Source organism: Chiloscyllium plagiosum, unplaced genomic scaffold (assembly GCF_037043375.1).
Source record: "Chiloscyllium plagiosum isolate Xiang-an unplaced genomic scaffold, Cpla_swu_hap1 HiC_scaffold_9, whole genome shotgun sequence".
NCBI classification, from domain to species: Eukaryota; Metazoa; Chordata; class Chondrichthyes; order Orectolobiformes; family Hemiscylliidae; genus Chiloscyllium; species Chiloscyllium plagiosum.
In genome coordinates, this window is record NW_028270147.1 from 10,101,902 (window position 1) to 10,125,053 (window position 23,152).

At 43.4% G+C, this 23,152-nt stretch overlaps 1 protein-coding gene across 1 annotated transcript in view; it reads right to left on the reverse strand.

Moving 5' to 3' along the window:
* The window catches only part of adgrl2a (adhesion G protein-coupled receptor L2a), a 1,095,933-nt gene extending 1,076,736 nt beyond the window's left edge, over positions 1 to 19,197 (reverse strand). The window contains exon 1 of the mRNA XM_087990388.1: positions 19,102 to 19,197. The gene's annotated coding sequence lies outside the window, so the exon portion shown is untranslated. The remainder of the gene's footprint in view (positions 1 to 19,101) is intronic.
* Between the last annotated feature and the right edge of the window lie 3,955 nt (positions 19,198 to 23,152).

Below are 23,152 nucleotides of genomic sequence, written 5' to 3' on the forward strand. Positions count from 1 at the left end.
GTTGCAGACGTTTCGTCCCCTGTCTAGGTGACATCCTCAGTGCTTGGGAACCTCCTCATCCACAGATTCAATCAATAAGCACATTGATCTGGACCCAATTAGATTAGATTATTTACAGTGTGGAAACAGGCCCTTCGGCCCAACAAGTCCACACCGCCCCGCCGAAGCGCAACCCACCCATACCCCTACATCTACCCCTTACCTATCACTACTGGCAATTTAGCATGGCCAATTCACCTGACCTGCACATCTTTGGACTGTGGGAGGAAACCGGAGCACCCGGAGGAAACCCACGCAGACACGGGGAGAATGTGCAATCTCCACACAGTCAGTCGCCTGAGGCGGGAATTGAACCCAGGTCTCTGGCGCTGTGAGGCAGCAGTGCTAACCACTGTGCCACTGTGCCGCCCACTATACCGGCCACTGCAACGGACAGCTGGAACTGACAACCGGAAGCGGCAGATTTAAACCACTACAAATGCCGGAGGAAAGATCACAGAAGCGCTTCACAGGAGGCTCCCAACTACTGAGGATGTCACCTAGACAGGGGACGAAACATCTGCAACACAAATTCCCAGCTCGGCGAACAGAACCACAACCTCGTAAGGTCATAAGTCTTCATGCATTTAAAGAATAACACAATCACAATCATTTTTAACAAACTTCCTTTTGAACAACTGGATGGAATACAGTGAATGAAAGCACATGACAGGATCAGACTCTTTGGCCTAACGGCAGGAATGGAAGAAAGGTGATCTCAATTCATCAAGTTAAGTCCTTCAATAATTAGCTTAGCGATGGAGATTGTTCCATCAGATTTAATTCATTGTTCTTGAGTTGTCCGAAAGGAGTCATATTGTCAAACAGGAGTGTTCCACAAGACAAACAGTTCAATATTGGATTTCTCCATCTCCTGCCTATTCTCTGTGGAAATCTACAGCCCATCTGTGACAATATCATTAGCAACACTTGAATTGGCACAGCATTTGTTAACAGTATGCATATAGCAGAGGGATAAGGGACAAATACCCCCTCAGTGTATTTCATAAAATGAACTTGTAAGAACACTTTGGCACGTAAAACCAAATCCAATCATCTGACAGTAGACAAACATTATTAGGGTGATATAATGAAACAGAAAACTGTGGACACTGGAAATCTGAAACAAAAACAGAAAGTGCTGCAGAAACTCAGCAGGTCTGGAAACATTTGTAGAGAGAGAGAAACGCAGTTAATATTTCAAATCCAGTGACCCTTTGTCAGAACTAAAAGCAGCTGGTAAAGAGTGGTATTCATGCTGAGGACAGGATGTGGGGTTTTGAAAAGACTGAATACAATACACCGAGACAGTGCAGAGTGACAAAAACAAACAGAGAGGCAAACAAAGGGATTAGAGAGATCATTGAAAAGGATGTCATAATAAAGTCAAAATAAACCCTCACCATTCTGATGAATGATTTGAAATGTTAAATCTACTTTCTTCTGATATTGAATTTCTTCAGCAATTTCTGTTTTTGTTTCAAATCTCCAGCTTCCCACTTCCTTGTTTTATTTTGCCTCACTGATCTCTCATCTTTTTTGAATTCCTTCATTTATTGCCTGTCCTGAAATGCACTGGAGAAGGTGGTGGTGAGCTGTCTTCTTGAACCGCTGCAGTGGCATTGGATGGAAACCCACCCAGAGTGCTTTCAAGGAGGGAGTTTCAGGATTGTGACCTTGCAATACAAAAGGAATGGTGATATAGTCCCACCTTCGGATGGCTTGTGGATCAGTGGGCAATCTGCAGATAGCAGTGTCCCCATGCATCTGTTGCCTTTTCCTTCTGGGTGGTGTAAAGAAGGTGCTTTCAGCCTTTGGGAGTTACAGTGTGTCTTATTGGTGATGAACACTGAGCCCTGGTACTGGAGCACAGTGAATGTTTCAGCTAATGGATGGGATGTTGTTAAAATAGGATGTTTTCTCATGGTAGTGTTGAGTTTCTTGAATCCTTGTGCAGCTGTACCTGGTACCTGCTCCAATACCAAACATGTGGGGAATATTTCATCACACTCCTAACTTGTCATAGAGCCATAGAGCTCTACAGCATAGACAAAGGTCTTTTGGCCCATCATGTCTAGGCCGGTCACAAACAGCCACCTAATTATTTATCTCATTTTCCAGCACTCAGCTCATAGCCTTGTTAGCATTGGTATTGCAAGTTGCACAGCTACGCATTTCTTAAGTATTATGAAGGTTTCCACCTCTACCACCCTCACAGGCAGTGAGTTCCAAATTCCCACTACCCCCTGAGTGAAAATGCTTTTCCTCACATCTCCTGAAAAGTTTCTGACCTGTACCTTAAATCAGTGCCACATCGATGTTCGGGGGCGGATTAGCTCATTTGGGATGGTTTGTGACACCAACGGCATACACTCAGTTCCCATGTTGGCTGAGGTCACCATGAAGGTCCCACCTTCTCAACCTTGTCCCTCCCCTCAAGTGTAGTTCACTCTCAGGGTAACCTCATCAACAGTCATCTCTGAAGATAGAGTTCCACTGCGTCTTCCAAGCAAGTCACACATTCAGCCTACAGCCAATGTTGCTCAAACAAATGTAGTGTAACCGAAGAATAGGTGGCATAATAGTTAGCACTGCTGCCTCACAGCACCAGGGGCTGAGGTTCTATTCCAGTTTTGAGTGACTGCCTGTGTGGAGTTTGCACATTCTTCCCATGACTGCGTGGATTTCCTCTTGGTGCTCTGGTTTCATCCCACAATCCCAAGGATGTATGGGTCAGGTGGATTGGCTATGCTAAACCACCCAGGGATGTTCATGATGTGGACTGGGGTGGACAAAGTCAGAAGTCACAAGACACCAGGTTATAGTCCAACAGGTTTATTTGAAATAACAAGATTTTGGAGCACTGTTCCTCCATCAGACTACACCTGACGAAGGGGCAGCACTCCGAAAGTTTGTGATTTCAAATAAACCTGTTGGACTATAACCTGGTTGTCATGTGATTTCTGATAGGGATGCCCAGGCTAGGTGGTCTAGCCATGGTAAATGCAGGGTTATGGAGATAGGGTAGGATGCTTTTCAGAGGATCAGTGCAGACTCAATGGGCCAAATGACCTCTATCTGGACTGTCAGGATTCCACAATAACAACTATCTGATGTCCCCTCATGGTTAGCTTGGGTAATATGACTAATGTTGTCCTCTTTAAAAAACAGACTTGGTATCTCTGAACACATTCTGAAGAATTAATAAGTGCCAAGCTGTGTTTAAGGTCCTCTGGGATCTGCTGAACCAAAAGCAAGAGCAAGAGCAAAAGAGACGAGCTCCACCATCATAAATTCTCAAATGGATTCCTCAGTCCTTTACTGTGAAAATGTTTGAAGGGACCCTATGAACCATATTAACCTCAACAGGAGGTAGTCTGCATTGGCTTATAATGATGACTTGCAGATGATACAGTCCTGTCCTGACTTGACATAGGTCAAGATCATTACGACTTATTTTTGGTAAATCATTGCTACTCATTTTCCTTGTGATCTTTATTCAAAGAGGATTGAATGACTTTCATTACATTACTTCTATTTCCAGTTAATTAATGTATTACTTTCTCCGTGGAACTGGCTGGCTGGACCATTTCACAATTAGTTATTTGGACCTGGTTTGTCAATACTATTTTTTATTCTGAATACTAAGCAGATTAAGCATCAAATGAATTATGGAAATGTATTTTTCAGAGAGCTCAATTAGTGCCAAACTGAATGCTGAGCCCCTTTATGATAATAGCCAAACATGTTAATGGTATATTTTAATATTCTGATGCACACTGAAGCACAAAAGCAGAGTGCCATTTAACAAGAGAAGGCTTACATTGAACAGGTGGATAAAAATGAAGAGATGGAGGTGGAAGAATTTTTTAATGCAAAGGGTAATTGGGACATTAAGTGCTTTGAAGTAAGTCATCCGCAAAGATTAAGAGTCATGAAATACACACTTAGATAATAATTGCTTGGTATTACAGAACTTAAACATTGCTAAAAAGGGGCACAAGTTGAAGCTTTTCATGTTGTACTTTCCAGGAATAGCACACAGGAACCAAACCTTCATTGGTTGCACTACAGAGGGCATGGGGATGCAGATTTAAACTTGAGCCAAGTTTGACTGTTAACAGATCCAGCTAGATCTTCATGCCCACTATGGTTCAACCAATCAGCATCCTCTTCACATGCTATGTAAATTGGTTGCTGATTTTTTAAGTTTTGATTTCTTGCGTTCCAATCCTGATAAGTCAGGGGAGACAATGGCCTCGTGGTATCACTTGGAGAATGTGAGGAATGCAGATGTTGGAGATCAGAGTCGAGAGTGAGGTGCTGGAAAATCACAGCAGGTCAGGCAGCATCCGGGGAGCAGGACAATCGATGTTTCAGGCATAAGCTCTTCATCAGGAATGAGGCTTGTGGGCCAAGGAGACTGAGAGATAAATGGGAGGGAGGGTAGGGCTGGGGAAAGGTAGCTGGGAACGCGATAAGTAGATGAAGGTAATGATGATAAGTTGGAATGGTGGGTGGAATGGATAGGTGGGAAGGAAGATGGACAGGTAGGACAGGTCAAGAGGACTTTCTGGGATAAGGCGGAGGGAGGGGAAATGAGGAAACTGGTGAAATCCACATTGATCCCATGTGGTTGGAGCGTCCCAAGGTGGAAGATGAGGTGTTCTTCCTCCAGGTGGCGGCTGTCTTGACCTGTCCTACCTGTCCATCTTCCTTCCCACCTATCCGCTCCACCCTCCTCTCTGACCTATCACCCCCACCTTCATCTACATTCCCAGCTACCTTACGGCCCCGGCCTCATTCTTGATGAAGGGCTCATGCCTGAAACATCGACTCTCCTGCTCCCTTGGGTGCTACCTGACTAGCTGTGCTTTTCCAGCACCACACTCTCGACTAGAGGTATTACTGTTTACACTGTTAATCCAGAAACCAGGTTGGGGATCTGGGTTCGAATCTCACCACAGCAGATGGTGTAATTTGAGCTCAGTAAAATCTGGAAGTAAGAATCTAATGATGACCATGAATCTATTGTTTTTTGGTGGAAAAGCTCATCTCATTCACCAATGCCCTGGAAGGAAACTGCTGTCCTTACCTGACCAGCCTACATGTGACTCCAGGTCCACAGCAATATAATTGACTCTTATCTACTCTCTGGGCAATAATTACCAGCCTAGCCAGTGACACCTTCATCCTGTGAATGAATATTTTTTTAAAAATCCAAGTAAATGCAGATAATAATTTTCCCTCTTGGAAGAGTTAAGGACCCGAGGACATAGTCTTTAAATTAAGATGTGCCAATTTAAGACTGAGACAAGGAGGAATTTCTTCCCTCAGAGGGTTGAGAGTCTTTGGAACTCCTTGTCACAGAGAGCTATGGGGGCAGAGTCCTTGTGTATATTTAAGGCTGAGAGAAAGAGATTCCTGATCAGTCAAGGAATCGTGGGTACAGGAGAAAGGCAGGAAAGTGGATGTGAGGAATGTCGGATCAGCTCCAATCCTATTGAATGTTGGAGCAGGCTCAAGGAGCCATAGGGCCTTTCCTGTTCCTATTCCTTATGGTCTGACTAGATGTCTCTTTGTAGCAGTTTGCTAAGAAGACCATTAAGAGCTAGAATAATCCAACAGCAGCAGATTGGAAACTGTTGTGATAACAGCCACTGTATAGTCACTCAGGGAGATCACAGTCGTTTTGTGAGTTAGAGAGAGGTGGGAACCACAGAGTGCTTCAGTACCTCCTTTGACTCCATTTTGATTTATCCCCTTCCCCAACCCCCTCACTTTTGATGGGTCACATTGCCCCTAACAGGCATTGCATGTAAATCTCTAATTGATTGCATGGGCGATATACGGGGGGGGGCAGTTAATAGTTAACAACAGCAAAAAAAAGTCAGGGCGAATTTGGTGGTGGGAAAGCCTTTTGGGTATACAAACACTTCTGGATATAAGAGGAAAACAAAGCAGACCGGGTGGGGCTATTTTGAAATAAAAAAAACAGACCTCGTATAGAAGAGGAAATAAAGCAGGTCGCAGACAAATGCTCTCAATGCCTTTAGAGAGAAATGAGCACTGTGGGGACACTGTGCTTTATTCACCCTCCGATTCCATTTTGATTTTGCTCCTTCCTGCTCGCCCTACCTCCCCCTCACTTTTAATAGTTTGCATTGACCTTAATGGGCTTTGCTTAATTGACTACATGGGTGATTTACTGGTGACAGATGATTGTTAAAAAACAAAATAACTCATCGTGATTTGATGGTGGAGAGAAAAAGCAGTTTTGTTTTGTATGATAGCACATCTGGATATTAAAAGAAAAGATAAAGCAGACTGTGGTTTGGAGGAGTGTGGGCAGATTGGTGGAGCTCCTTAGGGTTTGCTTCTGGGCCTGGCCATGCTTGCTGGAAACAGATCCAGGCAGTGGACTGTGCTGACTGTCTGATCTCTTTCGTGGTTATGTTCCTGTCCTTGGAGAGGGAACACATGGTATTCATCAATGCTGGAGATGCATTTAGAAAGAGGTGGACACCATGGGGGATACAATGTTTTACTTCCCTCTCTAGCTCCACTTTGGTTTAGCCCCTTCCTCCTGTCCATTCATTGCGATGGTTTACATTACCCACAATGCCTCTGCATTGTAAATGTCTAATTGGCTAGATTTACTGGATGTCGTCAGTGGATGGAAAAAATGTCATGATGATTTGGTGGTGGGTAAACCATTTGGTTGTCCAGATTTAGGAAGAGAAACAAAAGAAAATAAAGCATGTCTAGGGTCTGCAGAACCATCCATCTCAGGTTGGGACTAGCCTTTTTTCAGTCTTTATTCAGTCACAGGATGAGGCATCCCTGTCCATTTATTGTCCATCCCTGATTGCCCAGAGAGAAGTTAAGAGTCAAACACATTGCTATGGGTCTGGAGTCATATGTAGTCCAAACCAGGTAAGGATGGCAGTTTCCTTCCCTAAAGGACATTAGTGAACCAGATGTGTTACATATGCCACAAGTAGAGTTCAACAATAATTGATGTTCCTTTCCAGCTGGGCTTCCTGGATCATTACAAAACTAAATTGTAATCTCCTGTGAGTATTTTGGACCATGAACATGATAGCAGGAAGACAGGAATCTGACCAGGAGACATACTTCCATTTTCCCATTTCGAGAATGCACAGGGAAAGCATTTAAAAGCAAGTTTCAATGCTGGTCTGTTTGTGCGAGCAGGCTGGAGTGCTTGAGTGGGCTGAGATATTCACGTGTAACCAGTCTGGATTTCAGTACTAGTTTTCTGTGAAATTCACAGCTGAAAACCATCAACTTGTCACCCCTCTATTGCAGGTAAAAGACTCTTTAACTCCTAGTGCTTGAAGTCAGCCAACAATTTTGGATCTGATAGTGAGGGAAAATTAATCATTTATTATTAGACAAACAACATGAATTGAGGAACCGTATCCAATGACTGATTTTGACACAAAGGAGGGGCTGAAGTATTGGTATGGAATGGGTCAGAGTGGTTCGGAGTCACATGGAGTCATTGGTTCATTTGAAATGTTGATATGGGAATAGGAGATGTGTTTGATGGTGGCATCATACTGGAGATGCAGAAATGGCAGAGGATGATTTTTGAATATGAATGTTTGTGGTCGAATGTAAGGACAAGGGGAAGCCTATGGAGGGTTTGGCAGGGAAGAGATGACTGGCAATTGTAGGAAGTAGATAGGACAGAGATTAGGATCCTGTATACCACAATCAGGCATGTTCCTCAGTTGAGCAAAAAGGAAGCCATGTCAGAAGTATCAATAGAGATATAGAAAATAGGAGCAGGAATAGATAATTCATCTCTTCAAACTTGTTCTGTCATTCAGTATGATCATGGCTGATCATCCAACTCACTACCCTGTTCCCTCTTTTGTCCCATACCCTTTGATCCTTTTAGCTCTAAAGCTATATCTAACTCCTTCTTAAAAACATTCAATGTTTTGGCCTCAGCCTCTTTCTGTGGCAGAGAATTCCACTGGCTTACCACTCTCTGGGTGCAGGAATTTCTCCTTACCTCAGTCTTAAATGACCTACCCCATACCCTTAGACTGTGACCACTGTTTCTGAAGATCTTGGTGCTATCAACGTCGAATGTATCATAAAATTCAGTGTGATGGAACTACGAGAATGAAATGGAATCTAGTAGGATGTGAGGAAGTGTAATCATTGCAGCAATGGGAGCAAGGAAAAATCAGAGATGGATCAGATAAACTCGAGAAAATGGTGAAAATTGGAAACAACATTGTTGAATTTTTCACTTAGCGGATGAGAGCAGGAATCATCAATAAACCAGAACAAAATGGAATAGGGCCTTAAGTTCTGAAGAAGAATCATACCAGACCCAAAGCATTAACTCCGTTTCTCTCTCCATAGATGCTGTCAGACCTGCTGAGTTTCTCCAACACTGTCTGTTTTCACCTCAGATTTCTATCATCTGTAGTGTTTTGTTTTTAGTACTAGTGTCTATGTGGCTATTCACAGCCACACTTATTATTTAGAAAGAAGATCATTTCATGGTCTCCATTATGGAGACCAGCTTTCAATTCCAGATTTTCATGCATTGTAATTCAATTCAACCAGTTGCTTATGATGGGACTTGAACCTGTATCACCACAATGTCAACACAGGATTACTGGTCTCATGACACTACTTTTAAATAAAGTTGTAATGGTCTGCTGAAGAGTGCAAAGGCACCACCCAATATAATACTATCATACAGACTCATGACGGAGAACAGAATTGGACATTGAAGGAGTAAGACTCCCTCATAGTCTTAACACTAATGTCTATCACATCAATGTAACTTGTAACTCCTTTCTATGATGCAATAAACTGTATCTTGTTTATATACAAGTCTTGTCTTGCTAGACTACGAAATGGGTTATTTCCATGACATAATCATAGAATTCCCACGCTACAGAAGCAGGCCATTTAGCCCATTGAATCTACACCAACCCTCCTAAGAGCATCCCATCCAGACCCATCCCCCTACCCTATCACCCTGCATTTCCCAAGGCCAATCCACCTAACCTGCACATCCTTCAACTGTGGGAGGAAACCGGAGCACCTGGAGGAAATCCACGCAGACATGGGGAGGACATGCAAACCCCATACAGATAGTCACCCAAGGGTGAAATTGAGTACCTGGCACTGTGATGTGGGTAGATGCTAGACTTTTAGACCACTGTGTAGAAAGAGGATGGTGGAGGCTTGTCAGGTGGATCTGACACCACCTTGAACGGTGGTCAGGATTCATCATACAACAGCCACAGTGTCATTGTCTCTATTATATCAGTATGATCATGCCCACATGTGAAGGAAAGGACTGCGTGCATTGCTGTCTCAAACTGTCGATCAGGATTGCACAGCAACGACTGTTCAAATCCAGTGACAAAGCTTCGCGTGGGCTGCAGGCAATCTGAGAAATACCCCTCACTGGCCACCTCACCTCAATAGCTCAATCCTCGAGGAGAGGCAGGAAATAGAAGCAGGAAATATATTCTGAGTCCATGAGAAAAATCAGGTCAGGTTAAACAATGATTAGCAAAGTGCCTCCTTCATCCCCTTGCAGTGACTGGTCTGTGAGTGAGGGAGTTGGAGAGGGCTGCCATGGATGTGCACCCTAACTTAACAGGGAACTGAATGAAGTTCAATCATTCACATCCGACCCGTGTCAGTGAACAATTCAGCTGCAGCTATGATATGGGCAAGAATGAGCTATTACATTCCACACCTCACACTCACCTCCCAAACATGCCCTCTGCCACTTCATTCCTCCGCAAAGTGCATGTAACGTCCTGACCTAAAAAAAACAATAGCATTGGATGATCAAAAGGTAATTGTTTCAGTTGCAAATGGTCCAGGAGCACAGGCATGATTGAAAGCTCCTGGTAACTGCTCTCCAACTGTGAAGTGTTGGCAGATCACTGGCAATCCTTTATGGCAGCCCCAGGGTAAAACAATGCTCAGTGAAACCAGATTGACAGTTCCTGCATACCACAAGTTACGGCGGGCTTTGAAAATGAGGTTGAATGTCCCAAAGATACAATAACATTTGTTTCCTTTCACTTTTGAAATGCTCCTTCACGTTATGGCCCCCCGTCGCTCTCTCCAGTCACTAGACTTGGCGTGTCAGCTGGGAGGCCTAGTTGATTAAGGTTTTCAGGCATCTCTCCAATGAAGTCACCATTCTGAACTCTTCCTTTCATTTCCCGCTTCTCTCGAATTTTCTCCGATGAGCCCTGAAGGCATTTACTCTCACGCAGGTACAGGGTGACATTCTATTGATTTGTGCACGGAAACCCTGGTGGCCTGTGCTGGCACAATGAGTCCAGATGACTGAAGGTGGTAACATTGGCACAATAGGCCCATCCATCCATTCCAGCTGCATTGTTTCATCTCCCTCGCTCTCCTTTTCATCATTTTTTTCTTTTTCTTCTTTTCTACAGCGAATGTTTCCCACGCTGATTCCAGGGATGGTGGGACTGACGTATGAGGAGAGACTGACTGTGTTAGGATTGTTTTCACTGGAGTTCAGACGAATGAGGGGGGCATCTTGCGGAGACTTATAAAGTTCTAACAGGACGAGACAGGGTAGACGCAGGGAGGATGTTGCCGATGGTGGGTTTGTCCAGAACCAGGGGTCACAGTCTGAGGATTTGGGGTGGACCATTTAAGATGGAGATGAGGAAACATTTTTTCACCCATAGAGTAGTGAGCCTGTGGGATTCATTACCACAGGAAGGAGTTGATGCCAAAACATTGAATGTATCCAAGAGGCGGCTGGATACAGCACTTGGGGAGAATGGGATCAAATGTTATGAGGAGAAAACAAAATTAGGCTATTGAGTTGGACGATCAGCCATGACTGTGATGAATGGCAGAGCAGGCTCCAAGGGCCGAATGGCCTCCTCCTGCTCCTATCTTGTATGTTTCTATGTTTCATTTTCATGATGTCGCTGGTAGCCTGGACCAGAGCATGGACACCTGGAATTGGCGGTGAGGCATCAACTACCTGGATGATGGAGCGGGGACCTCTGGTTGCTGTAGGCCCAGAGCAGGGATCTTGCGTAAGTCTCTGAACTGCGATGAAGCCGATGAAGATGTACTCTCTTTCTCTTTATTGTTTTGTACCTCAAAATAGTGCCAGACTGTGCGGACAGGACACTTTTCACTGTCTATGGGTGACAATTAGTCATTCATTAACTCATTAATTCATTCGTCATAAGAACTACGGGCGCTGCTCGGCATTTTATTGTGGCATGATGGCTCAGTGGTTAGCACTGCGGCCTCACGGCACCAGGGTCCCAGGTTCGATTCCAGCCTTGGGCAACTGTCTGTGTGGCGTTTGCACATTCTCCCTGTGTCTGCGTGGGTTTCCTCCGGGTGCTCCGGTTTCCTCCCACAATCCAAAGATGTGCAAGTCAGGGGAATTGGCCATACTAAATTGCCCATAGTGTTAGGTACATTAGTCAGAGGGTAATGGGTCTGGGTGGGTTACTCTTCGGAGGGTCGGTGTGGACTGGTTGGGCCGAAGGGCCTGTTTCCACACTGTAGGGAATCTAATCTAATCAATATCTATGATTTTTGTGTGTGCACAATAAGTCGGCCAGTGAGTGTTTCTTTGCTGCTTAATTCCATCTCTTTGACTCACTCCCTTCATCCAGTCAGACTGTCACACTGCAATCTGTGCATCCTTGCTCCTGCTGCACAGTGATGATAACACCACCTGGAACACAGAAGAACTGTGACAACATTCACATTTAGAAGCATGTTGCAGTCCAGAGCTATGGATATTGATGGGAGAGGCACCAATGCTCTTATATCACGTGTGTACCTGGATATCTCTCATGCTCTCACCATTGCTTCATGTACAGCGGAGGTGATGGCCTCATGGTATTACCATGAGACTATTAATCCTGAAACCTCAGGTAGTGTTTGAGGAGTCCAAATCCTGCCATGGCAGCTGGTGGGATTTGAATTCAACAACAAAAAAAAAGTCTTGAATTACGAATGTTGTCAGGGCCCACATGCATTGCCTCCAACCATTTCTTCATGTCACATGAAATGAACTGAATTGGCTGAAGAATGGCACCGTGATGCTGGGTCCACGAGAGAACGCCAAGGTAGACCATCCATTCGGCACTTCTGACTGAAGTTTGCTGCAAATGCTTTAGCCTTAGCTTTTGCATTGACGTGCTGGGTTCTCTCATCATTGAAGATGGGGATATTTGTGGAGGCTTCTCTTACAGTGAGCTGCTTTATTATTCACTACCATTCATGACTGGATGTGAGCAACCTGATAGCTGAAATCTGATTTGTTCATTATGGGATTGCTTGGCTCTGTCTATCACGTGCTGCTTATGCTGTTTGTCACGTGAGTAGTCCTGTTCAGTAGCTTCAATAAGAGACAACCTAACCACCCTTCTTGATGTTCAATGTTACCATCACTGAATCTCCCACCATCAACTTCCTGAGGGTTACCATTGACAAAAAATTCAACTGGACTCACCATGTAAATACAATAGCTACAAGAACAGGTCAGAGGCCAGGAATACTGAGGCAAGTAACTCACCTTGTGACTTCGATCTACAAGTCACAAGTTAGGGGTGTGATGGAATACTTTTCATTTGCCTTCTCCAGCAACAGTCAAGAGAAGCTTACCACTATCCAGGATTGCTTGCTTGACAATACATCCACATCATGAATCACCGTTGCTCAGTAACAGCAGTGTGTGCTTTCAAAAAGATGTACTGCAGAAACTCACCAAAGATCCTCAGACAACTCCTTCCAAACCCACAACCACTTCCATCTAGAAGGACAAAGGCAGCAGATACATGGGAAAACCACCAACTGCAAGATCCCCTCCAAGCCACACACCATCCTGACTTGGAAATATATCACCGTTCCTTCAGTGTTGCTGGGTTAATATCCTGGAACTCCGTCGCTAAGGGCATTATGATTCTGCAATGGTTCAAAGTGGCAGTGATGACAGGGAATAAGTAAATGCTGACCAACCAGCGACATCCACATCTCATGCAATTTAAAGAAAAAACATAAAATAATGCAACAGGAGTGGACCATTCAGCCCTTAGAACTTGCTCCACCATTCACTATGATCACGGCTGATCATCCTGCTTAGTATCCTGTTCCCAATGTCTCCCCCTATCCTTTGATCCTTTTAGCCCTTAGAACTATGTGTAATTCCTCCTTGAAAGCATTCAACATTTTGGACCCAATCTTTCTATGGCAAAAGATCCACAGGCTCACCCCTCTCTGGGAGAAGAAATATCTTCTCCTCTCAGTCCTACCCGTCTCCTTAGACTGTAACCCTCTGGTCCTGGACTCTCTAGTCATCCTTCCTGTGTTTAACCTGTTGGTCATTGCTAGAGAGATGGAGTTTAAAAGCAGGGAGCTTATGCTGCAGCTGTATAGGGTGCTGGTGAGACCTGGAGTACTATGTGCAGTTTTGGTCTCCTTACTTGAGAAAGGATGTACTGGCACTGGAGGCGGTGCAGAGGAGGTTCACGAGATTGATTCTGGAGTTGAGGCGGTTAGCTTATGAGGAGAAATTGAGTGGACTGGGACTATACTCATTAGAATTTAGAAGAATGAGGGGGGATGTTACAGATACATATAAAATTATGAAAGGAATAGATAAGATAGAAGCAGAGAGGTTGTTTCCACTCATGGGTGAAACTAAAACTACAGGGCATCATGTAGGGGGAGCAGATGTAGGGCTGAGTTGAGGAGAAAATTCTTCACCCAAAGAGTTGTGAATCTGTGGAATCCCCTGCCCAGTGAAGCAGTTGAGGCTACCTCATTGAATATTTTTAACACAAAATATATAGATTGTTGAACTGTAAAGGATTTAAGGGTTATGGTGAAAGGTCAGGTATGTGGAGCTGAGTCCATGAAAAGATCAGCCATGATCTTATTGAATGGCAGAGCAGGCTCGACGGGCCAGATGGCCTACTCCTGCTCCTAGTTCTTATATCATTAAAATCTTATGTTCTTACAAATGTATCTCCCTTGGGCATCAAATCCTGGAGTGGGACACAAACCTGGAGCTTCTACTACTGAAAAATGTGTTGCTGGAAAAGCGCAGCAGGACATGCAGCATCAAAGGAGCAGGAGAATCGACGTTTTGGGCATAAGCCCTTCTTCAGGAAGGGCTTATACTCAAAACATCGATTCTCCTGCTCCTTTGATGCTGCCTGACCTGCTGCGCTTTTCCAGCAACACATTTTTCAGCTCTGATCTTCAGCATCTGTAGTCCTCACTTTCTCCTGGAGCTTCTACTACCCCAGTATGCCATAAGACCTCCAATAATTTTATGGTACAGAGGCCATTCAGCTCATTGCTACTGTGACAGCTCTCTGAATGACTTCTCTATTTGATTCACTGCCTATATCCTTGAATATAATTCTTCATTCACTTTTCATGTAACACTCTCTTAAGTGCTGTGATTGACTTGGTTTCAATGGTCATTTGTGGAAATATATTTCATACCTTAAGCACACCATGTGAAAATGTTTATTTGAGAAATTCTCTTGCTGCTTTGACTAAAGGTGTTTGTTAGCAATATGCCAATAAAAATAATTTTTCATTATTTATCCTCTCAAAATGCTTTAAAGACTTGCACTAATTTATCCCTTAACTGCTCTCACTTGCTCTCACTTTCAAGTCTTTGATTACTATTGAACTGCCCTTTTGATCTGTCCTACCTGTCCATCTTCCTTCTCACCTAGCCGCTCCACGCTCCCCTCTGACCTATCACCACTCCCCACCTGTATCTAGGAATGGCCTTCCCAGCTACCTTTCCTCCCCCACCCCCACCTCCCCTCCTATTTATTTCTCAGCAAACTCCCACCACTCCCCGCCCGGGACATTCCTGATGAATGGCTGATGCCTGAAATGTCGACTCTCCTGCTCCTCGGATGCTGCCTGACCTGCTGTGCTTTTCCAGCGCCACTCTAACTCTTCGGCATCTTCAGTCCTCACTTTCTCCTACTATTGCAGCCAGGACTTTTGAGAAGTACCCTTGTGCTGTGATTTATCATGGTTTCTGCACCAATTGGAACTAATGTCAAATTTCCTGAAAACATGGCAGGTCTACCATGGAGAGTAAAATAATAGTCTGTAAGATCAAGCACAGTAAGTGTGAATAAATGCTTGCCCAAACTCTTAGAACCACGTGCCTTTATTTCATTATGACACAGATGAAGATAATTAAATTCAAGTTTTATCATCTGTGGTGATGGGAATCAAATCCATGTCCAAACTATCGCTCAGTGACAGTTACCTGGGATTCTGGATTACTGGTCCAGTGATTAGGTTACTACTTTATCAGCATGTCCACTTACGACTTGGGACTAAATGGGCCAACACAGTCAAGGGCACAAGGGGTCATCGTTTTAGGATAAGGGATGGCAGAATTAAAACAGAGATGAAGAGAAATTACTTCGCTCAAAGGGTTGTTAATCTGTGGAATTCACTACCCCAGAGTGTAGTGGGTACTGGGTTATTGATAAAATTGAAGGGGAAGGTAGACAGAATTAGTAATGGGAAGGGGGCAGGAAAGTGGGGTGGAAGCCGAGATGAGATCAGCAATAACCATATCAAATGGTGGAGCAGGCTCAAGGGGCTGAATTATCTACCATCATGAGAGCAAACTGTTCGATAACTATCTGGCTTAACTTTATCTTTGTAGTAATTTTAATAACGGTGTCGGTATAGGGAGCGGGCCTTATGTTGGTGCAAATGCTTGAACATATTTCACCTGCAACACTCTTAATGGTGAAAAAAGCTGAACTTATTAAAATCAAGAGTGGTACTGTTGATTTATGAAAAGTCAATAGAAAAAGTTGTGTATAATTCAGTTTATTTCAGTCTGCACTGAATTATCACTTGTGGATAATGAGAGAGGAAAGATCAAATATTTTATTGCCAGGGCAGTGGAAGATATCTACAATAATTCTCCTTCACCACAGAAGAATAATTTCCTGTTGTTCCAGCTGAAAAATTTGGGGTGGAAATTAAACTGTCCTAATACCCAATGGCTTACACTCCCAGGAGCCATTGAACACCGACAATTGAAACTGACATTGTGGGTCACAGCGGTTCAAGAAGGCAGCTCAATACCATCTTCTCAAGGACATTTCGGAATGGGAAATAAATGCTTGTCCAATCAGCAATGCCCACATCCCATGTGCGAATAAAAACAAAAGTGCAAGGAAGAGACAAAATGTGATGTGTCGGGGATTTAGGACCCTGCAGCTGCCTTGCAATGATGTCATGCAGCTGCTCCTCACTAGATATAAAGAGCAGAATGGATGGAGTTCAGTCAGAGGGGACTATCACATGGTGTGTTAGATAGAAGTCTAAAGTCTAGCCATGTCAGTGTTAGAAACATGTGCAAAGAAGCATGTGGAGTAGACCAACTTGAATTCAATGTTAGCGTTAATAGACTTTGAATTACAATAAGATTAGAGCTGTACATATCTCAGAATGCAATGTAATAAGTATTAAGATGTTAACTCATCACTGTATTAAAGTCTGAAGACAGTTTTTGACCTTACCTCTTCCTATCTGTCTTGAAAGCAAACTCATGGATATAAACTTAAAACCACACAGCAAATGAAAATACTCTTTTTTTAAAAAAATCATTTGCAGGATCTGGGTTGTGCTGGCTCGACCAGCATTTATGCCCATTCTTAACTGCCCAAAGAGCAGTTTCATGATCAGTATTAAATTCTTAATTGCAGAATTTAAAAAAATTGAATTCAATTTCACTCTATGCCATTTGAACCCAGATCCTAAGAATATTACCTGGGTCACTGGATTAGATAGTCTAGCAACAATGCCATTCAGCGAATGCCTTCCCTGACTCATATACTGGTCCCAGAGGTGAGTGCATTGATGTAAACCAACTGTGAAAAAAAACCATGACGACTAAGTGTCATGATAGACAAGCAGGAGGCTGGAGGAAGACAGCAAGCCAGGCAGCATCAGGAGGCTGGGAGAACACAGCAAGCCAGGCAGCATCAGGAGGTGGAGAAGTCGACATTTCAGCTAGAATCCTTCTTCAGGAAGAGCTCTGATGAAGAGTCATCGAGACTCGAAACATTAGCTTGCTATCTGTCCCTGGATGCTGTTTGACCTGCTGTGATCTCCAGCGTTTGTTGATTTCAGTAGTTCCTTAACAGTGTGGACTGTGATTTTGAGCATTTCCAAAATCATTTTATGGAATACCATAGAGAAGAATCCTGGCAGATTTTATGTAGTGGAAATCATACATATGAGACATAAGGACTGGAGTAGGCCATTCAGCCCTCCAAGCCAGTTCAGTCATTCAGTAAGTTCATATACGTCTGATATATGCCTCACCTCAAGTGTTACCAGTAACCTGATCAAAATCTCTCAATCCCCAGACTTCAGGATGCCTTCGTCCTAGATTTCCACCATATCCTTTCTGTGAAAACATGCTTCCTGTAAAAATCTTTCAGTATCCAAAACAATTGCATAAGAAGCCCATATTCTGGTTTGCTTTCAGTTTAATACCTTATATTAAAATGACTGGTGAGATCTTCAGGTCAAGTTGGAACTTTGATCCAGCTGTGTAGAAGGAGATCCACACATGCTTTCTATTATATTGCATTTACTTTTGAAGCCTTTTAAAGGTTAACTTATGGTTCAATTATTTTACTTCAATAAATTTCAGACTAAGCACATTTCCAACCCTTTCTCGACAAGGTCAACTCCTACCAACCTTATGAATCTCCTTGATCATTGTCAGTCAGCTGACAATACTTCAACCTTACAGTTCTGCCCACTGCAGTAAGTGGTGGCATTGATTATACTTTTAAGAGTGTGCATCTGTTCTGCAGAAATCATCTGAAAGTATTGTGGCGTCCAAGTATGAGAACCTAACTACTGTGTGATGTGTATCTATGCAAAGCCAATAACTAGAGATGTATACAGAGTTATAATTAATTGAAGACTGAAACATTGAATCATATTTTTAACATTTTATGGCAATTTCACTGGCAGTAGGGACTCATTCCTGACAATACTGCAAAGTGATGATCGCAGTGCCATTCATGAATAATACATTAGAGACAAAAATGCATTGACAGCAAAGGGTGCTTGTGTCTGATGACTGAGAGTGTCAAATGTGCAACACCATTTAATTGTCAGGTTAAATGGGCTCTTTAGCCTTGATTATCCCAGAGAAGGAGCTCCTAAAACATAAAAACTCCTTCTAAGAAGATAACTGGGAATCAGATCAGTTGCACATCTCTAGTAAGTGGTTGAGTTGGAATAGTAAATGGTTGAGTTGGAATTTGCCCTCAAGAAGAACACAACAAATGACAGTATATTGCTAACACTGGAATAGAACTTTTGGAAGCTTTACTCTCATCAAACCATTGTATCCTTGGCCTGATGTCTGTGAGAACCCTGAGAATTGATATAAATTATAACTTACGTATCTTCTCTATGTTTCTGCTGACTTTATGGAGTGCCGTTGACTGAATCAATTCAGAAATGCCACTCTTTGTGACTTAAAACGCAGTTGAGGATTAATGGGAACAACACTGATTAATGCATGAGTCAGTGAACTAACTATTAGTCCGAGAGGGTACAAACCTGATCCTGGCACAGCACTTCTCTGCTCAATATTCTTAACTTTCCATTGGCACTCACCACTCTCCTAAGGCTCACAAGCCCTTTCCACCAGCCTTGTGGCACACCCAGTAAAACTTTCTGATTGTGCAGCAACTCAGGATGGGCCCCATAACCAGGTCAGGTGTCCTTGTGCCCCTTCAACACCCTGCCAGATTTTATGGATTAAACGTAGTGTTGTTTCTTGCAAGTGCATGCACTATTGGCAATTATTTACATACACAATGCCAAGGTATTCGATAATGACATTCAAACATACACAAACCACAAACAAAAAGACATCGTGTTTACTGTTTTCCGTGCACTGAAAACAAATTAGCAACACAATTTTCAATCTTTGTCACTTACTTACGTTACTGCATTGTTAGCGCTTGCAAGACACTGTTTTCTGGCATGTTGTCGCAGCTGTCTTTATTCAATTTGGAATCTCATCTTTCAGAAAGCAATGCTTGAAGTAGCCTGCATAGAAACAGCAGTAATGAATAATGAAGACAATTAGGACAGTCCCTGACCAGATTGCGGTCATGACCCGAGTTTAGCTGGGGGGATTCATACGCAGTTTCTAACAATTCCACAACAGCATTAAATGTCCTTTCAATTTTTGTTTCTCCCCTTTTCTACATCCACGCCTTAATTATTCCCTTACAGCAAAATGATATTTTTCTCATTTGGCATGAGATCTGCAGATTCAAGGCAGCAAGTTTGCAACGCAGGTTTCAATTGGATGGAGTTTGCAAACAATGTTAATGTGTTTCACCCATCCATATGCTAAAGGGCAATTTGGGGCTTTGCCTTTGACCTGTTAGTCTACTTCTAGGCTCTTCCATCAACATAATTACAGATTCATTCAATCATGTTTAAAAGGCTTGCACTGTCCACAGTATTTCAATGGGTAAATCCCTAGGCTCCATAGCCTAGCAAATTTGATAAACTAAACACAATCTGATTAACTTCGGCATCCAAGATTCCAATGGTGCAGCTGAAGCTGATGAAAAACTTTCTACTTTAAAAATAATATTGCACTGAGACTAATTGGTCTAAAACTCTAAAGAGCCATGCATCTCTGTCTTAAATACAATCATTGGCTTAGCCTCCACAGCCTTCTGCAGCAATGATTCACCACCCTCTGGCTGACAGAATTTCTCATCTCAGTTCTCAACGATTGTCCTTTCACTCTGAGGCTGTGTCTTCAGGCTCTACTCTCCCTTACGAACGCAACCTTACATCATTGAGTTGAATTGAATTGAATTAGCTTTATTGTTATATGTACCCAAATGAATACAGTGAAAAATTTATAATTCACCACTCATAGCACTATCTTAGGTACAAAGGTACCTAGGTACAGTTTCTTCAGTTACAGAGTCACCAACACAAAGTGCCATCTTAAACACAGAGTAAGAGAAAGTGAGGACTGCAGGTGCTGGAGATCAGAGTCAAGAGAGTGGTGCTGGAAAAACACAGCAGGTTAGGCAGCATCCGAGGAGCAGGACAGTCAACACTTCGGGCATAAGCCCTTCATCAGGAATCAGGCGAAGGGCTGATGAAGGGCTTATGCCCAAAATGTCGAGTCTCCTGCTCCTCAGATGCTGCCTGACCTGCTGTGTTTTTCCAGCACCACACTCTCGACCCTTAAGCACAGAGTACCCAAGTACAATCCTTAGTTACAGAATAAAGGAATGAAGAAACGAGGTAACATTACAGCTATACACAGTACAACCATAGGCTAGAAAAACAAGAAGTGGATTTAAGAAGACAAACATCAAAGGTTCTGCCTCTGTACTCCACACAGGACCACTGGTCACTGGCATCCCTGCTCTGGGCCATTGACTGCTGATCCTGCTTCAGAGGCTGGGAGTCAGAGAGCTGGAGCAAGTGCCTGGGGCCGAGTGTCTGAGAAGACAGAAGACAACTGCAGAAATGAAGAAAAGAGGGAGATAAAAATGGAGAGGAATGGGTAAAGAGGACAAGCTCTGGCTGGAGTGTCCTACCCCAGCACCATCTTACCAGCAGTTTGTTGGATTAAAATTTGAAACTCTTGGTGTTTGTGAGAAAGTGGGTACATAAATGAAAGTCTTCCACCTATACATTTACACTGATACCTGCTGCAACAACTTTCAGGCAGGAGTCAATTTGATTTAATGAAATCGACTCCTAGTTAGCCCAAGCAGAAAACTTCCAAGCTCAAATGCGGCATGAATATAAACAAATAAATAAACGACAGTCTGTAACTGTGGTGTGGAAGACTGTCTGGCAGAATTCTTAGAACAATCACATTTCAGACTCTTAACTAAAGCAGTAGGTCCAGTCATTGCTGGTCAGACAGTAACATAACTCGCAAATTCTTGGGTTCCAAGAGATTGTGAAACCCAATTCTGGAGGCGTTTCCTCCAAATTCACTGCCTCCAGCCAGACACACATAGGTTATCTTTGCTCATTTCAGCAGATTTTCCCCTACAGCATGACATTTGTTTTGTGGTAATTAATCCAACCCATCATCCGCATCATGTTTTTCCCTAAAGGCAAAGTTAAAGCTAGCGATCTAAGTCAGGTTCCAGGAAGACTGCCAAACCTTTCATTTCTTTTCAAAAAAAGACGAAAAATATCCTTTCATCTTCAATTCCAAAGACTTGCCATTATTTATGGTCTTGTGAAGTGCTTTCATTAATGCACCAATGAGGTCACCTGCTTGCTGTCATGTCCTAGACCACCTGAGATTAATGCAAGACACAATGGTCTCGTGGCATTATTGCTTGACAATTAATCCAGAGACCTGGGTTCGAATCCTGCAATGGCAGGTGGTGGAATTTGAAATCAATAAATATCTGAAATTAGGAGTCTAATGAAGACCATGATACCATTGTCAACTGATGGAGGAAAACCCCATCTAATTCACTCATTCCCTTTATGGAAGGAAACCGCCATCCTTACCTGGTCTGATCTACATGTGACTCCAGACCCACAGGAATATGGTTGACTCCTAACCCTTCTTTGGGCAATTAGGGATGGGCAGTGATTCCCACATCCCATGAATGAATGAAAAAAACATTCAAGGTGACAGAAAACAAAGAAGGGATTGTGAGTTGACCTGATAGAGGTATTTCAGCTTAAGAATAGGGTTGAAATAGAAATGATGGGGAAATGGAGGAAGACAGGTTGGGGTTCACTAAGATGAGATTTATTTATTCATTCACAGGACAAGGACATCACTGACAGGAGAATTCATTGCCCATTCCTGGTTATTTTGAGAAGATAGTGGTAAGCTGCCACCTTCACTTACTGCAATCTGTTACTTCTACTGATACTATCACAGATGGATACATCTGTGACAGATAGGTTGGTGAGGGTGAAGTCAAGTGGAATTTTCTGTCTCGTTAGTTTACAGACCAGACCCTGCCTTGCAACTGTACCCTTTAGAACCCAGTCAACTCGGTCAGTTGAGAAGCTACCAGACCACACTGGGTGATCGGCATTGAAGCCCTTGCCATCCCCAGTTCTTCTTACTAGTGGTGTTCAACATGGAGGAGTACAGATTCATCAGCCGAGAGGAAGCCGGAAGGTGGATGTCCTTGCCCATGCTTTACCAGATGCCGTGAGACTTCTTAAGGTCCAGAGCCAAAGTTAACAACAGCCAGAGCAACTACTTCTTGAGAATATACCATGGTGCTGGAACCTCAAATAGAGTCATAGAGGTGTACAGAACAGAAACAGACCCTTCGATCCAACTTGTCCATGCTGACCAGATATCCCAACCCAACCTAGTTCCACCTGCCAGTACCTGCAAAAGTGTTTTGTGCAGTCCTTGCATGGGATTTAGGACACTATATAGGACAAACAGGAAGACAGCTAACGATCCGCATCCACGAACATCAACTAGCCACGAAACGACACGACCAGCTATCCCTAGTAGCCACAAAAGCAGACGACAAGCAACATGAATTCGACTGGGACAACACTACCATTATAGGGCAAGCCAAACAAAGAACAGCCAGGGAATTCCGAGAAACATGGCACTCATCCACAAACTCCATCAACAAACACATCGACCTGGACCCAATATACCGGCCACTACAGCGGACAGCTGAAACTGACAACCGGAAGGGGCAGGGACAGGCCACTATAAATACCGGAGGAAACACCACAGAAGCGCTTCACAGGAGGCTCCCAAGCACTGAGGATGTCACCTAGACAGGGGACGAAACGTTTGCAACAAAAACTTCCAGCTCGGCGAACAGAACCACAGCAACGAAACATTAGCTTTTGCTGACTAGTTTGTGGGATAGCTTACATAATTTTGCACAAGGCCTTATATTTTGGGAGGGTGGATTCTTCCTGGTGTACAGGACTGTATTTGTCATTTACAATGCCAGGAGGTCTTGTTCCTTTGAGAATTGCTGGGTCA